Raw genomic sequence first — 16,218 nt, forward strand, 5'->3', positions numbered from 1 at the left:
CTCTTGGAACTGTAAATTATTCTCTAAAAACGGTTATCAGATCCTGCCATTGGATCAGACAAGAGGACCTTCTTGCTAATCCGTTAATTCAAAATTAGGGACTACTGTGCGCAGATATTCCAAGCTCAAGGTAAGTAATAACCACTTTTAAGAATACAAACTTTTCTGGCGTCAATCACGTTTCAAAAACAGAGAATGGTTCCCTCGTAAATGATTAATAGTGTTTATTTATGTCGCGATTCCTTTTATGATTTACATACTGCTTCCTCTGTAAAAATTTCAAGTGGTTCGACGGTAAGTCTGCAAACTTACGGAGCTAAAATTGAGTTTCGATATCCGTAGTGAGCAGCACATACGTAATTCATTATGTTGCTTTGCACTTAACAACAATAAAACAAACAAAATAGATTTTTTGGCAAAATTATGTTTAAAATAGTTGGCTGCGCATACGCAGGTACGTATGTATCTCTGGCAAAAGTAACTGTATTTCACGAACAAAGAGAGACCAACTGTTACATCTCACATAAAAAAAATATATGTAAAAGGTTCCAGAACAAGAAAAAATATAACCTTTTTTGTTTACATTACTTTTTAAGTATGGAATTTTACATATCCTGAATTTTAGGAACTTCACCAAACTAACAATTATAGAAAGAAATCACTCTTGTCAAAATTGTGAGTTACAAAGTGTTCAAGTTTATTAAGACTTCATTTCATTACATTTCGTTGAGCACAGTTCTACTCTTTTCATACAAAGGATCAGGAAAAATCTGAGAAAAACAGGCCATCGTTCATCTCAAAGCCTGCAGGCAAAGTAGAAGAGTTCCTCATAAAAGCATCGTTATCGTCCACCAAAGAGAGAAGAAACACTTTTCTGTCCACATTGGTAAGATTTAGATGCGCCAGCACTCCCTCTGCAGTGATAGATTCTCCATTTACGACATTTTCTGTTTAGCTGAGCTATGCTGTTAGTGTTTTGCTGTTCATATTCCCTGCAGTAGAGCCTGGATATTTCAGATAGATTGAAAAAAACCAAGAAGTAAAATTTGCAGTAAAATCTTGCGCATCTTATCTACCAGAGAACGAATTAGCTGTCCCTGTCACATACGCTCAAAAAAGAGATCATTTATCATGTATTAGGTTTGTTTTGTTTTTTTATTGGAACACGTATTCAAAATGTGTAAATAAGCACTGATAGCATTACTCCCGGTTAATTTTACCATATGGTGAGTTGTCGAACAATGAAGTTAAGTCCAAAAACTCATTACAACTACAAAATTATTACTATTTTATTTAACATCAGGAACATTTCCTACAAGACTGTGTTGATCAACATAATAATTAGTCTCATAATAAGCACATCTCACAAGTAAACACAGCTTCGATACTTTTGACAAACGAGTTGAGAGGTACATTTACAAGTTGATATTAACTTACAATCAGAGCAAGTGAAGCTAAAAGTCAACTTGGCAATCATTAAAAGCTAATTAGATATACTTTTCTTAGTTTTTTACTTATAAATATTAAAATGCGTTGTTTAATCACTTGGGTGCCCTTGTTGTTAACAATATTTTCGGTCATAATCCCAATAATATATCACAGGATTTCACTGGAACAGGAGATTTAGGTTAGTTTTAAATGGATATATTAAGTTAATAATGTAAAATAGTTTTTAAAATAAATATATAACAATAAAAAACAGAACTATAGTCAGTATATTATCTAAAAGTATTAATGAAAATAATAATAAATAAATAATACGGTATATCTCACTTAGGAGACACACAATCTCTAGCTGTCGGTTTGAACTGCTGTGGTAGAATTAATTTTATTTTAAAAGTGTAACATCAGCAGCACATGCCATATTTTTCTCGTATCCTTTATAACACGTCTTTTGATCAATGCAAACTCATGAATCCATTTTACAGTGTAACTTGAGAAGAGTTACAACGACCCATCTCGCCATTTAGAGAGTATCCAGCTAGTAGCAGTAATTTACCTGTAGTGCTATCTACTCTTTAAGAAGATACAAAATAAGAAATTAAAAGAATAGCTGAGTCGTTCATGAAAACTTTAAAAATAATTCAAAAGAAACAGCAAGTACAAGGAACTGGCTAAAGGAAGCACTAGATGATGTTAACTCATCTTTAAAAGACAGAAAAGAAACACATTAAACCTCTAAATAGTTCAATAATGACAACAAGACTTAGTAAGAAAAGCTACAGCACTTGTTACCATGGTAAAGAAATCAATTATCAAAGCCTAATGTAACTAAACAAATTACGTAAAGTCAGACTATGTACGGAACTGTTGTACACCTAGTACTAATTATCATAATATTATCCTTAATGTGAGGTTAAACCAATGGTAGTCAATAAGCTTAAGATGTTCATTATAATCGTAAACAGTATATAAATACATTAATGTAGTGTTGTAAGTTGTTGTTTTTTTAATCGCGATAGTCTGTAAAACTTCTTAACCCTAATCTTAAGAAGAATATTACTGAGTTTCCCACAAAGGTGAATAATTTTTCTGTTTAAAGTGAGAAATAGAGAAACCTGTTTACTGAAAAATGGGAATGAGAGTACGAGCTCTATCCAGAAGTCTTGTAAATGTAAAAGAAATTCTACTACATCTAACAAACTGTGAGGTAGTAAACATAAATAACTTAGAGATTCGTGTATGTAAATGCAAAGTTTATAACGTCCAAAGTGTCCGTTTTATTGAAATCTTTAAACCTGAATCTGAGGTTAATAATATCTAAATATCATCTTAGTGAAACATGCATGAAACACAATGTCAGTGTATAGAATCGAGTGTCTGCTACCCATCAACGTGAGGTATGAAAAGTGAAAGTTCCTGCTATATGATAATATTTGATTTGAAAATCAGGATGCAAAGATTTTAAGTTTCCTTAAGTAGAAGTTCTGAAAATGGATAAATATTATAAACAGCTAAAATATAAATAATATCATATGAAACTCCTAATATGGCAAATTAAGAAACTTTTTTAGGCCTAATAAAATTAAAAAGACTTGTCTAATAACTGGGAATGCTTTGTTTTGCAGCCTTCTTTCTAACTGTACTTTTTTAAAATTACACAAAAGGAGAACATTGTGATTTTACACATCCTTAAATTATAAGAATTGTTTTTTTGAATTTTGTGTAAAGCTACACGAAGGCTATCTGCGTTAGCCGTCCCTAATTTAGCAGTGTAAGACTAGAGGGAAGACAGCTCGCTATCACCACCCACCGCCAACTATTGGGCTACTCTTTCACCTACTCTTTAATATATTTGTTTTTGGTATTGTAGACAAATAATAACACAACAGTTAGAAGTCATATTTTCCAACTTATACATACCACTTTGCCTATAGAATGTTTTTATATGAATAACACTAATTGTATTAAACTGTGAAAATAAAAGAAACTAATGTTAGTTTAATATCCAATGTATATGATGTGTAGGATCAGGGAAGGAAATAGCATTACTTTCTTATAATTTTAGGTCCAGCAGAGCCAGGTGGGTTAAGGCGTTCGACTCGTAATCTGAGGGTCGCGGGTTCAAACACCCCGTCGCACCAAACATGCTCCGCCTTTCAGCAGTGGGGGCGTTATAATATGACGGTCAATCCCAGTATTCGTTGGTAAAGGAGTAGCCCAACAGATGACGGTGGGTGGTGATGAGTAGCTGCCTTCTTACACTGTTTGAGAAATGGTAAAAGAATTGTGTGTTTGCTTTTCCGCAATTTCAGACCATCTCGAGCAAATTGAAAATGTGAAAAAGCTCGACAAGTGAGTTACACACAAAGTTAGTGAAAATAAAAAAATAACCGTTCTGATCTGTGTTCTATGTTAATTTTGCGCAACAGAAATGGCCTATTTCTTGTTCGAATTGTCACCTGTGAAAAAAGTGGATCCTTACAACGACAGAAGGCCATTGCGCAGTGGCTCATCCGTGATGAGGCTCGAAAACACTTCTCAAAACCAAAGTTGCACCAACAGAAGATTATGGTCACTGTACGATGGTCTGCGGCTGGTATTTTCTATTATAGTTTGTTCAACCAGGGCCAAAATATCACTGCGGAGGTTTACTGTCAAGTATTGGAAGAAATGTATAAAAATTTGCGTGAAAAATTCCAGCATTAGTCATTCAAATGGATCAATGTTGCTTCATGATAATACTCGGCCACACAGTCGTCAAATGACGCTCCAGAAGCTCAACAAATTAGGTTACGAAACATTGCTTTAGCCGCCTTACTCTCAAGACTTGTCACCCACCAGTTTTTCAAGCATTTGGACGGCTTTTTACAGAACAAAATATTCAACAACAGAGCAGCAGCAGAGAATGGTTTTAAATAATTTTTGAGTTCTAGGACGTCATAGTTTTATTGTCATGGCATAAATAATATTGTTTCTCGTTGGCAAAAGTAGATTCACTAGGTTTCTATTTTAATCAATAAAGTTAACTTTAAATTTTTTACATCTTATTAAAGTTAAAATTTAAAATCGGCCATTATTTTTCGAACAAACTAACATATATATATATATGAACAAATTATAAAAAACTTATTCTTCAAATTATTTTTCATCTACAGGATTTAAATCACCCTTTCAATATTTGTCTTAAAGTTGACAAAGGGAAAGAGGAAAAATATTCGTATGTAGTTACGTATTTATTATTTAGTATATACAATTTTCACAAATAACAACCCCTTTTTTAAGAGTGTAGGCACACAAGTAACTTTTATATTACCCTAAACTTTAAAATTTCATTAGTTCACGTTTTAAGTTTCAGTCTGTTTATCTGTCAAAGAGTACGTTACAAAAGAAAATCACGGTGACCAGACTGTTGGTCTTCTGAGCTTGAGACTGTTTTAGGTTTTTAACAGTATGTCCTTAAAGGACCTTAAGATAACTGGAATATTGTTTCTTTGAGTTTGAATATTTTTCTGGTTCTTGACATTATGTCGTCTAGGAACGAAATTTTAACTACAGTGTTGGTGTTCTGAATTAACATTAAATACATTTCGATCATTTGATCAAAATATTATGCTGATCTTATGAAATATATTTTTTAAACAGTTGTAATGAACCAAGTCGTGGAAAAATTGCTGCAAGCGTGCCTCGTGGCCCTAAGCAGAATTTAGTGTATAAATATGTGTGTGTATGTGGAGAAAGGATATGATCCAGTTTTCATGTCAAATTTATTTTTAATTTTCTCCATAAAAGAAAAGATTTTATTATAAAAGAAATTTTAAATTTCACTGAATTGTGTGTTTCATTACTTCTGTTCATAATATATTTTATACAGTTGTCAAATGTTCGTGGTTAATAAATTTTCAGGTTTTAGTGCTAATATTACTAAATAGATTTAAGCGACCGTAGTTGAAGTGTAAAGTTTTTAAAACAATAAAAACTGTGTATGAATATTAAAACTGTTTGAATGTGCCAATATCTTGCTGAAGATACATCTTTACGTTTCTGTTAACGAACTCAACAAGAAGCAAGCCTTTAAAACCTCTTCAAAGACACTCTCAGAATTGTCACATCAATAACACCTATGTGATTTGGTAGTAACTAAAGACTTAGCGGTAGACTTTAGTTACATACTTCTGTAACGTTGCCTTTCCAAAATGAAAGCGTTGATCGACTTTAGTTAACACATTTAAAAGAAAAAAAAAGTTTGAAATTAAGCTTCATTAGATTGCTCTGTAATCAGTAACTTTGTTAAGTACATTCTGAACTGCTTTCCTAAGCCAACAAATCTACTTTTACAGCTTAAACGATATCCTTTGAGGTAGTTATAAATTACATTGCTTCTAATTTCTCGACACACTTGGTTGCTGTTGCCCTTATGACGCATTATGAAACTAAAAGCTGTCTAAGCTTTCCTATTGAATTTAACAAGAAACAGTAACTTTGAAGGTAAGATTAGATACCATTTTAACAAAACAAAGCGAAAGATAGATTGAAAACAACTACCCTTGTAAATCTAATTTTCTCTTCTGCACCAGCTCTAGAGATTACAGTGAAGAAATGTATTTCTTTCAAAAGGATGCCGACTTAAGCCTTTTTATGCGTTTCTTTATCTGACATTTTACACCATGAATTTAGAGAAATTGAAGAGATCGATCTAAAAGAAAAAAAAAAGATCTATATCTAATTATCTTACTTATTTCAAAAGAGTTCCTTTTCTAAAATTACATCAGTTCATTATGCGTGCAGTTCTCTGTATAAATGACAACTATTATTATTGCTGGTTGTGATATATTAATAGATCAGAATTACCACAGTCAAACTCGTGTATAATCACAATTTGTTAGGAACATCTGTTAATTCACATGGTTGCATTGAATCACGAAAGGATTGTAATAATTATCTGATTCATTCGTTTTATACTAATGTGTTTGTTTCAGATACGTAAGGCTGGCGTTTACAGATGCCGTATGAATATTACGCCTTTACTTTATCCGTACGCAATCATAAATTGGAAATATATCAAAAATATCGTGCAAAAATCAATGTCACAAAACAATAATTTCAGGTTTATTTTTCTTTTCTGGTCGCCTACACTAGTGCTTAAGATCAACTTTATAATCTAATCTCAGAAACATCTGTTTTAATCACTTGCAACATATTTAAATAAGCCTAAATACTAATGGCTTAGAGAAGTAATGACGGTATTAATGCCTTAAAATGCTTTATTCACTTTTAACCTGAAATAGATTGTGTATTCTTTCTTCTTGTGTTTTTACAGCGATGTTAGATACTGTACCTACCCTGAAAGATTATTTAGTTCTTTTAGAAAAGACAATGGCTAATCTTTTATCTAATAAAGATAAAATATCTGTTATATTAAGTGACAAAATTCTACATGTGACATATTTAATCGTGGATGTAATGTTAAATGATATCTAATCTACCATGATAACTGTACTTTAGTTCAAAGATATCTCTGTAAATATTTATTTGAATATATACTATAGTAGAACACTTTAAGATATGTTCAAAGTATTCACTGCTCTATTTTCTTATCTAAATTTGAATAACATAAATTCATGAAACAGTTTATAGATTTTCTTTTGTGGGATTGCGTGCAGGTGTAGAATTTCTAATAGGTAATTAGAACTAATTACCGCAGAAAAGTATAAGGACAGGTGTGAATTACTGATTAGGGTGCGCAGAGAGTGAATAGAACGATTCGTGATTTGCATTGTTTTGCCATATAAGCGCGCGTCTCATTCCGTAGCCTTTAGAACGCTGTATGAGTGACGATAAATTTTGATCAGATAAAAGAAACGCAAAACCTTTTAAAACTGGGTGCTGTTGACCAGCTGCATTTTCTCTGGTCTATCACTTCAAAAGTTAGGGTTGCTATGTGTAACGTTACGCTCAAACTGTAAAATAAAAAAGAGAGAAATATATATCATTTTTCTTACTGTGGAGCAAAAGTTGTGGATCTGCTGTTCTAATAGACCTCCTTTTGTTAAATCAAAAATAAGCTTGTCTGGAAAATATCAGCTAACGGGTCTTCATTTCTTTCTTAGTATATCTATAATAAAGTTTTCGCTGTAAACTCGTAAAACTATACTCCCTGATTTAATAAACATACTTGGCGCTTGTAAATGGGCTAGTGCTGCCGAATGGTTCGTGCATGTTCTGGAACGTATATTTTAGGTACCGTGGCTCGCATCCCGTAGCTGCCAAAAAAAAACACGCTCCGCATTTTGTAGCTCTGGGGGCTTAATAAGAGTGATGGCCAACTTCTACTGTATGGCCTGATAAGTGTTGCCCAAGTGATAGCAATAAGTGTTGTTGACTAGCTGCCTTACATGTGGTCCATCACTTCACATTTAGGGACAGCAAGTGCACGCAATCCTACAAAAGAAAATCTATAAACTGTTTCATGAATTTATGTTATTCAAATTTAGATAAGAAAATAGAGCAATGAATACTTTGGAGGTCATGAATAATTTAAATTAAACATATTAAATAAATATTCCCTTTAAAACATATTTTGGATTTATTGAAAGCTGAGGAATGTAAAAATAATCACTTCAAATTTTTGGAAGATAGAATATTTTCACTAGACATCTCAACATTGTTAAAGCAATCCATGGCATTTCGATTAAACTAAATTAAACTCGCATTAATTTTGTTACGTTAAAAATTAAAAAATATTCTATAAACTTTTAAAAATATGAAATATTTTATGATCGAATTCATGATTAATTGCAATACATTATACCACACTTAAATTTATTTAAATTTGGTTTTAAGTAAGGTTAAACAAAATATATAATATGAAAGAAAGCACAGGCTAAAAAAAATCGAAATGAACTTTTATAAGTGCCAAGACGTTTTGACATTTTTGCAGTCTTTGTAAATGGCACTGTCAACAACATTTCCGAAACCGACATTTCAGTTATTATATAGTTATCTCTCTCTTTAACTAAATGGTGTTCACGAACAAACTTTCTGCATTTTTGCTTTATTTAAAAGAATGTCATTATAATTTTTTTCTTAGTGATCTTTAGATTGAGTTTTAGGAACAATTAAAGAATGGATTTTTTTTACAGATTTATTGTTATATATCCATTTTGGTATCGATATTTGTTTTAGTTATATATTTACAAATGCATGTAACTTATTCTGTCAAATGTGTATTGCAAACTTCCCTCCTACTTACTACATTTCTGTCCCGGCATGGCCAGGTAGGTTAAGGCGTTCGACTCTTAATCTGAGGGCCGAGTTTCGAATCCCCGACGCACCAAACATGCTCTCCCTTTCAGCCGTGGGAAAGTTATAATGTAACGTTCAATCCCACTATTCGATGATAAACGAGTAGCCCAAGAGTTGGTGGTGGGTGGTAATGACAAACTGCCTTCCCTCTGGTCTTACACTGCTAAATTAGGGACGGCTAGGGCAGATAGCCCTCGTGTAACTTTGCGCGAGATTCAACAACAAACAAAAAACAGACTTACTACATTTCTAGAAGATTCTCCAGTGTAAGAATCAATAATGTATATACATGTATGTAAATTCCAGTATAGGTTTTAAAATTTTAATTAAAGTTGATTTCTCGTCATCATAAAATATCAGTATTGTTGCCTTAGCTAAAATTTCTAGAAAATCTTCTCTCAAGCTAATAAAAAGTAATAACCAATGCAACGCGAAGAGAAGTTTATATTGTTGGTTTGCTACAGTTGGTATACTATAAACCTCTGAAGCTATAACTGTGATTAACGCTTACTAATCGGAAATTACAAATACTTGACCAGGAACGTTTATAGATTTCAAACATTACAAACTGTTTACCTTAAGTGAATTACTTTTGGAGGTTAATATTTCTTAAAGAACGTTGCGTATCTTCGTCTGAGCAGCGGAGATAACTTTCCCGTTAAGTGAACTGTGCTGATATCAACATAGAATTAATTTTTTAGCCAGTGAATGATCTAAGAAGGTCTAAACGTTGTTCTATACTTTATTTTAGTAAAAGTTTTAACACCCATACCAACCGTCTTGAGATACATTTTTCCTCAAGTTGGTTTCTCGCCATCACGTATATAATTATTTCGTTAATAATAAACCGTCGACAAAATATTCTGTTCCAGACCAGATAGAAGTCTTAATGTTGTTTGTAAGTTTGTAAGGCGTTTGTATACAAATCATTATTTGTAATAAATATATGCAATAACCGTTATTATAAATTTTATTATTATTTGTATATTAAAATATATTTGTATCAAGAAAGAAAACTGTGTATCAATCTTCTTGGCAAATATCATAAATTTGATAAATCTCAACATTTAATAAACTTCTGAATCAAAATTAAACTCAACTTAAGGTTATTTGAAATCATAATACATAAAAATTCTAATAAGCCATTCCATTTTCGTAGTCCAACAACAGCTTAAATGTAACTGAACCTGTTTCTAATGAATAAATAACAGTAATTGATTTTCAAAAAATGTTTTAAATAAATGAATGTAACAAGAAACTTTTGTCATTTCTAGCCTTCAAAAAATTCCATTATTTGAAATCGTTAAGTTGAAGTGGGTCATGAATTCAAATTAATAAAGTAAAACTTCTGTTGTTCAATACAATGGTATTTCAAGTATGCAATAGAAAATCAAATACGCTTGCGGCCACAATAGAATCTTAAAAGTTTAAGTATAATTGATAAGCTTTCCATAACTATGTACTCGTGAAAGGTAATTTAACTTTTATGAATAATTGGAGTTACATATGAATATGTTGTAGCAGTTTCGATCACAAGTGCATGAATACTTTGTAGTATTTATTTACTGTGAAGGAAAACCTGAGGTTATCTAATAAATTAGGTACTTTTAATCAAAAACATTTGTTGGTGACAATTACATTATATATTCCTGGAAATAATGACCTGGAGTGTTTATTGTTAATTATCAAGGTTCTGTTAAGTTAATCCATCTATTGCTTTATTTTATAACCATCTACTGCGTATTTTTCTTATTTAATGCTTTAATTCGAAACTGAAGACCTGTTGTGTAGTCATTGGGATGTACAGATAAGCTGTCTTATTTCTGGTACAAAAATGTTTTAAAGCAGTTCTGCGTAGTTTCAGACAAAGAAAAATTTCTTAGTGCCGCAATAAAATTAATGTCATGTTATGACATCAAACGGACGTCATGATTCAACAACCATGTAAAACCCGTCTCTTTTTACACAACTGGCATGATTTCTTCAGCCTTCAGTATACGTATCCGACGTAAGTATTAAAACCTCCGGATATATATTAAGCGCTAGATCATGACCAATCCTTCCTGGAATCGCATGGAACCAAACACTAAAATCTTCTGACGTTGCTGTATCCTTGTCGACATTGTTAAATCAGGATTCTCAAACACACTTGAGCTACTAAACTGGCATATGCAAGTGACGGCTCAGTGGCTCTATTGCCATTAAGATGAGAGACATTGGCGAGGGGCCAATGTGTTATCAATACTTAACGTAATGTTTTTAGTAATTTGCTTCTTAGGCCAGAAACCGATAGAGTATATAGATAGAGACCAGCCTTGCTTGTATAGCATGGTAATAGAAAAGATTAAAATTATCCATAATAAATCAAAGCTCTTCGTTCATGTATAACAGCTGTTCTTTTGTTCCTTATTTTTCTGTGTCCTGTATGTATTGTTCTGGGCACCTTTCTCATATCATAGTATACAAGTAGAAAGTTATTTCTTAAAACAATTTTCGTGATATTACATGTAATGTTGATGTAACAGAATCCTTATAGGCCTATATGTGTGTACATGAAACAATAATGTTTGTAAATAATCTGACAATTAAATGTCACATCTGAATTGAGGTCAGAACTAAGACATAAATAAAAAAACAACATTTAACTTCATCTTTTTATAATAATTTTATGGTAATAAAGAAACTCTCAAGTAATCATTATTTCAAATAGGATTTATTTAGCAACTTAATTTTCGACGGTCCAAATTTATCTTTATTTCTCGGATGCGTTAATTAAGTTCTTTCTTTCATTGTCTTCGTTCAAAATATGCATCTTAAAACTCTGAAACTTTTGTCTTTGAACTGGCAATACAAGTTCCAAATGTTGCATTGAAGAATGTAATAAATATTTCTTTTCTAAATATGTTTTTTTATTTTTCTGAGAAAACATTTCGTGGACATTTGGAAAGTAGTTGTTTCATCCAGCAATCAAGTTTCCTTCACATAGAAAGAAGAATTGAGCATATTTAATATTTCTGAAATATCTCTTTAAATATGTGGTTTGGTTTGTTTGCGATTTCGTGCTCAGCTACATTATGATTATCTTCGCTAGGCATCCCTAATTTACCAGTGTAAGACAAGAGGGAAGGCATCTGGTCATCACCACTCACCTCCAACTCTGGGGCAATTCTTTCACCAACGAATAGTGGGGTTAACCCTCACGTTATAACACCTCAGAGCTGAAAGGGAGACCATGTTTGGAAAGACGGAAATTCAAACCCGCGACCCTCAGATTGCGAGTCAGGCGCCCTAATTTTCTAGCTAAATCAATATCTGATTTGGCAGCATATCTTAAACATTTTGTGTTAATCGGAAACCTTACTACTCTAAAAAAAGTAATAAAGTAGATCATAACATAAGTATGCCGTGTAATGTTCCTTAATAAATACCCCCCAGTGGCAGAGCTGAATCTCTGCTAACTCACATCGCTAAAAACCGACTTTCGATTCCCCTGGGGAGCGAAGTTCAGCTAGCCAATTGTGTAGCTTTGTACATAATTTTAAAAGAAACAAACAAATTCTTAGTAAATTTTTAACACAAAGTAAATCGTAGATATTAACGTAATTTTGCACTGTTTCATTTGGTATTGTTTTTATATTCAGTTTTAAGTAAATCTTAAAACATATGTATAATTTTATGTATGGAAGTATATTATGCTAATTCAGTAATAGATTAACAAGAAATGATTTGTAAATATAACGAAATTGAAATGGTATTATTCAGTGGAGAACATATATGATTTAACATGTCTGCTTTCTTCATTAAACTTGTACAAGCTGTATGGCAGTTTACTATTCCCATGGTTTATTGTTTTTATCAGCTATCTTACAACAATATCAAAAAAGAGATCCTAAGCCTTTATAGTACATTTAGTTTTTCATATGTATTTGTTAAACAAAGTGAAGCCTATGAAAGAATCTAGTATCAATAAAAATATTACATAATGGACATTGCTCATGTTACTGACATAGAACAAAATATTTTAAACATCTCAGATTACAAGAAACTGGATAACTAACATCGCAGCTTCTATTGTATTTGACACATTTTAAAACATCTACTTATAGTGTGCTATATGCTGTCACAAGAACGCCTGCTTCTTAAAAAAAATGGTTCCAATATAAATTAATTGTTATCTTATTCAAAGTGGTTTTTCGTAATTTTACTCCTTTTATAACCCTTGTACTTCAGCTAAAATGATTAATTAATTATTTGGAACTCGCCGTATGTTTTTTTCAATTACAAAAACAATATAAAGACAGTAAATATGTCCACCTTTCTTTTGAACTACTTGAAGAAAACCTTAAAATCCTTCGAGAATAAAATGCTATGATCTTCTTTCGTAAACCAACTCACATTGCTGATTAGCTTCTGCCTAAACTTTGTACCGTTCCCTTCGAATACCGATGGGAGTGTTGATTGCTTGATCCATAACGAACCTTTAGTTCTGTTTGTTTGTTTTTGTCTACAGCTCTTAAAGGTTTGTAACAACGAATATTTTCAGGACCTTATGAACACAATTATTGTTATAACTTTGTGCACTATATTTTCGAGAGATTTTGTGTTATTAGAAATTATAGGTTTTAATTTCTCTCTGAAAAAAAATTGTTTTGAAATACGTAAACGTTTTGATAAAACGTTCTTAGAGATGCAAAACGAATTAAATTAAAACATATAGCATAACGCTTTTAATCTGAAAAAATATATAACCCGATGTGGTTTTGCTATGAGAAAACACATACACTCAAAAAAACAGAAAAAAGTTTAAACATACTCATAATTTTAGTTTCTTTCTTTGTATATTTTATTGTATTCTTGCAAATTTTTTCATCCAACCTTTCTTTTTTACAGTTAATTTTCTATAGCAACTGTACCAATGTACGCAATATATATTTTGTTCCTCTGTGATGAAAATTATATACTTTGTTGTTTTTTATTCAAGGTTTACCCTCATTAGCTCAAGTAATTCACTAAAGCCCTATCAAGTTGTTTGTTTTTCGAATTTAACAACGTTTTATATGTACGTTAACACCAGAGAAATAGTGATAGTTCTATAAAACTTCAAACAGTTACAAACCTCACTGTGTTTCTGTTGCCATGGAAGTTTTTCTATTATCTTATATAATGGCTAAAAACTTCTTTCGTAAAATGCTCGTTGAGAATGCGAACATAATGACCGGAAACAATGAAGAACTGCAGTGTTTAGCCATTCTTTTTTCGTTATACAGACCGCAGCTTCTGGTGGTAAACTACACCTTAATGTACGGCATCTGTCACTTTGGAAACGTTGACAGTAATAATGTTTTGATCCATCTTGACTGGAAAATCGTGTGTTTTACGATTGAATGTTTCTCAGCACTTTCGTTCTAGAACCAGTGAAGCGTTGAGAGAATCATAAATGTAGGCTTATTCCGACTTCTTAAAGTGTTGCTATGAGATTCAGAATTTACTTTAACCACTAAATACAGAATATGTGTACTAGTAATTCGTCAGATTACGGAAGTGCATAATATCCTAATAAACACACTAAATACTTATAAAGGAAATTTCAAAGACCACCAGATGTGTTCCTAGGGGTTGTTATTAAAATAGGACATGCATAATGAAACAACTGACTGTAATTATTCAACGAAAATGAGTGATAATTTACTTCAGAATTTTACAAGAACAGTAATGATAATTACTATCTGCTGTAATATTAAATATATTGTTACTGAGATCATTACATATCATATGTAGAAAATATAATTAAATATTGTAATAAGTAAAATGTTTAGTTATTACTTTTTTTCAGACTTAATGTGCTTAATAATGACTTTAATGATCTGAGAATGTTTTGTATCAGAATTACTTTTTCCGAATCGTTTATTTTCTTCGACCTTCAATTTTAAACAATGTTTCCAACACTTATTTATGAAACAGAACATTACATGATCGTATATATATATAATATTAAAACCGGCTAATTATGAACAATGTGAATATTGTAATTGTAAGTAAAGACATATAATATTACATTTATTTTTATACGTTACTAATGTAAATTTTAAAACAGGGTCTTTAGTTGGTTTCAGCTTTTAGCAGGTGTAAAACACCTTAAGGAAATTAGCGGTGAACACTTACCCATTTTATTTTATACTTTGCGACTGGCTTAACAATGATAATTAATTCCTGTTAATTCTTGACTTGTTTTCACAACGTGCAGTGTATCATAACGTCTCGTTAATTAATACTGTCGACAAACTAAACGTCATCGCGGACACAGAACCAAAATATAAATATTTTCTGACTAAACCTTATGGGAAACTCGTTACATTGAACAAATGTATTTGTGAAGGGCGTTGATAAACGTTTAACAAGAGAGTTAGCTGGAATAATGTGACATAAAATAAAAAATATAAATCACTATGTGTTATTTTCTAAAAGCATTTACTCAAAATGCATATTTTTTATACTAAATACTTAACAAAGTTTGTTGTTCCATATGTAACTATTGCGTTCTTAACCAAATATAGGAATAGCAGTAACTAGAACAGAAATAAAATTGAGGTGTCATTCTTGAATATACGTCAGAGTCATGTTGTCATCGTCGTAGTTAACAGTAAAAAATTAGCCTTTGTCACGTTACAAACATTTTTCTTCAAACATTGTATAATTAAAACAACTAAAAGCAATTTATCTTGGATGTTTTTTGGTTTTTTTGCAATTCACTCAATATCAAACAAATTTATTAGAAGTGAACCGCTATTTTAAGTTTGAATTATCAAGTGAAGGGATTTTTCTTTCTATCATTTAATATAAAAAATAAGACGTAGCTTTTGTTATGACTAGTAAACAAACACATTTAGAAAGAAGGAAGTGGAATTGTTCGACTCTAGTTTATTATTGTAGTTTGACAATAAAAATTATTTTCACTTCAATAACAACAATAATATTACAAAGCAAGTAAAGAGAGAAATCTAAACATTACTTACAACTTTAAGATGTCAGTCTTTCCCCACATTTTCGTACAACTGTTTCGCTGGAGAGTGTCAGTATAAACTCAAATAGCTTTCATTGGATGATGTCAACGTTCCATATGAGTATCAAATTGTCGAAGACTTTAGACTGTCAAGATGGCGTTCATATATTACTCTCAGTTCGGATGCGGACGTCCAAATGCAATCTTACAAAGTTGTTAAAACCTAAAGCCAATATCGCTTTATAAAGATAGTTTATAATCGTAACTAACGATCAACATTCATTGAAACTAGAAGAACACTATAGATCATTAAGTACTTTTATTTATCCATATTAACGGTTTAACGCTCAAAATGAAAACACCAGGCTCAAAACATATTTTCAGTTAAGTAAAAAAGCTTTTTTTTTTGTCTACAGGTTTCATAAATTAAGATAAAATTTCGGCTTCAAAGTTCAATTATTTCATGTTTCTTT

The 16,218-nt window shown here is 31.5% G+C and overlaps 1 long non-coding RNA gene across 1 annotated transcript; it reads right to left on the minus strand.

Annotated features, from left to right (window-relative positions):
- Positions 1-690: 690 nt before the first annotated feature.
- Positions 691-16,040, minus strand: LOC143240081 (uncharacterized). Its single transcript, XR_013021565.1, has 2 exons — positions 15,759-16,040; positions 691-1,004 (listed from the first exon to the last, which is right to left on the minus strand). It is a non-coding gene; the product is annotated as an uncharacterized LOC143240081 (long non-coding RNA).
- Between the last annotated feature and the right edge of the window lie 178 nt (positions 16,041-16,218).

This window comes from Tachypleus tridentatus, chromosome 13 (genome assembly GCF_004210375.1).
Source record: "Tachypleus tridentatus isolate NWPU-2018 chromosome 13, ASM421037v1, whole genome shotgun sequence".
NCBI classification, from domain to species: Eukaryota; Metazoa; Arthropoda; class Merostomata; order Xiphosura; family Limulidae; genus Tachypleus; species Tachypleus tridentatus.